This window comes from Myotis lucifugus, unplaced genomic scaffold (assembly GCF_000147115.1).
Source record: "Myotis lucifugus unplaced genomic scaffold, Myoluc2.0 scaffold_52, whole genome shotgun sequence".
In the NCBI taxonomy this organism is placed as follows: Eukaryota; Metazoa; Chordata; class Mammalia; order Chiroptera; family Vespertilionidae; genus Myotis; species Myotis lucifugus.
Window position 1 is genome coordinate 349961 of NW_005871100.1, and position 2688 is coordinate 352648.

A 2688-nucleotide genomic window follows, 5' to 3' on the forward strand; every position below is an offset into this window, starting at 1 on the left:
TCAAAAATTGCTGTGTGGATTAAATGAGCTAATGTATAGAAAATGGTAAATTTTAGTTATCCTCTAGGTTATGAACAATGCCTAGGACACAAAAAGTGAAACTTATTAAATGAATTCCAGCTTTAAATATGAAAACCCCAAAATAAGTTTTGGTTGGGTATTGTTCACGACTGTACTATGAAAACCCTGGTCAAGAGAGGCTGTTCTGCTGGAAAGATGCCATCCCAGAAGGAAGGCACCAGCTCAGCCACACCTCGCCAGCTACACCACCAGCGTGACTGGGGAAGGCAAAGGTAAAGGCAGTTCCGGAGATCCAGCCCTGTAGCAAGTAAAGATAGATGGCTCGGTGGTATTGAAGATAATAAAACTTTATCAAGAGAAAGGACAAGGAACCGAGGTAGTCCAAAGACTGCTTTTGGGCCTTGTTGCAGAAGATCGGCTTGAAATTACCAACTGCTTTGCTTCCCCACAGCACCCAGAAGATGCTGCTTTGACAATATCAAATGGAAATGATGCAGAATCTTCGTCATGTAAACACTGACCATCTCCACCTGCGCTGGTACCAGTCCACATACCGTATGGCTTGTTTGTCATCCAGGCGCTCCTGGCTTCTCAGTTCAGTTACCAGCATGCCATCGAAGAGTGTGTGGTTCTCATTTATGACCCCATAAAAACTGCCCAATGGTCTCTCTCACTGAGGGCATACAGACTGACTCCCAAACTGATGGGAGTTTGTACAGAGAAGGATTTTTCTCCTAAAGCATTGAAAAAGGGAAGAATCACCTTTGAGCATATGTTTGAAGTGCTGATCCTAATTAAAAATTTACATCTGGTCAACAGACTAATATGGGAGCTTAGAAGTCAGTTGTAGCAGATAAACGTGAATTGCTCAGTCTTACTAGCAGCAATCATTTGGGAAGGAATCTGCAGTTGCTGATGGACAGAGTGGATAAAATGAGCCAAGATATAGTTAAATATCACACAGACATGAGGAACATGAGTGAACGGCAGCAGCAGAAACACTGGTGACAGCGGCATTGCCAGCAGAAGCATATTGCAGTGCCAGATTCGAGGAGGAACACCCCCCCACACACACACACTTCCTGAGGAGGATCTGTCCAACTCTTCAAACCATCCAGCCCCCAGCCAGGAAGGATTCTCGGTTCTTTGCCGACCATGTTAATACTTACTGCCGGAACATCAGGGAATTCACTGTCTAAAACATAGGCAAACTCTTCATGGCCTAGGCTCTTCAAGAATGCAACTAAAAGGAGTTTCCAGAAAAGGACTTAATATTGACTCTTGTGGTCACATTGGGGAAACTCTTGGAAAGAAATATATTTGCATAATGAAAAGTCTTACTGGCGAATAATATAAATTTTTTAAAAAGGAAGGCTGAGTAGCTATTTTTTTTCCTCTCAGAGTTGAATGCCTATATACTCTTTGATCTAAATTTTTATGACTAAAAACACTTCATAGAGAGGTAAGCTTCTGGATAAAGAAAGACTTAAATTTGCATGTAATCCCTCAAAATTTACATACAATACTTAGTACAAAAGTAACATAAGTATTTGATTTTATGACATTATCTCTTAATTTTAATTCTTACTTGCACTTCAGTGGACTACTCATATAAATTTATAATACTGTATCATATTTAAAAGGCAGTAGATATTTTGAGCTAAAGATGCTAATATTAAAATTGTTTAGATAATTTATTATAATAAATAAATATTACTACTGATATATTCATTAATATGATAATAGGAAACATTCAATGAAATACAAACATTTCTGGAATCAGTAATGAGTCTTATATGGAGCATCTTTGGTTATCAAATGACTGTGTTTGATTTCCAAGAAAATGGTGGAAACTTTAGAAACATATGTGCCTCTTCAATATGACCTATTAAGAATCTATCCTGTTCTTATGAGGCTTCGGCCTATTCCAAGTTATTTCTCTATATAACTAATCTCTAATAATAAAAGGGTAATATGCTAATTAGACCTGACGAAGCTGGGGCGGAGCGAAGCCCCGGTCCCGGGTGCCTGCCTTTGGCCGGAGGAGGGAAGCCCAGGTCCCGGGTGCCAGAAGCTAGTGCGGCAGCCAGGGGAAGGAAGGCCTACTCTTGCATGAGTGTTTGTGCATCGGGCCTCTAGTAAATGTATAATATACAATGAATAACTGAAAAAGATGGGTCTATGTAGTCAGGATGTTGGGGAGAATTTGGTGTGGAAAAGGAAGAGTTAAAAAGTAAAAAGGAAAATGAGTTATTAAGGAATGGTACCTCAATGCCAGGAATTATAATCTGGCTCGATTTTGATATTTTGAGAGACACAATTAAAGATGTGCATGGATTTTAATTATTTTGAATAACAGAGTGTGGCACTAAGCCATACTTTGTGGCACTGGGCTCTTGGTGGACTAGGTAGCACTTGGCATTTTGTTCAGGTTGCATGGTTATTGTAACATAGAAAGGAATCTAATAAGGGTTGGGTTCTAATAATACAAAAAGAGATGAAAGAGATTTTGAGGCTGGTTCAGATATCTGAAAGTGTACAAAACAGTCATTCAAGGTAGCATACATTGTTGGTGTAGTATATTAGATATAGGAGCTCTGAGGCTAAGCAGAACATAATGATTGAATTTTTGGCAACTAATCTCTAACTTCTGCCTCTATATGTTGT

General features: G+C 39.2%; 1 pseudogene; it reads left to right on the forward strand.

The window, feature by feature from the left end:
* Nucleotides 1-216: 216 nt before the first annotated feature.
* On the forward strand, nt 217-1268 carry LOC102433868 (annotated as a pseudogene).
* The last annotated feature ends 1420 nt before the right edge of the window (nt 1269-2688 follow it).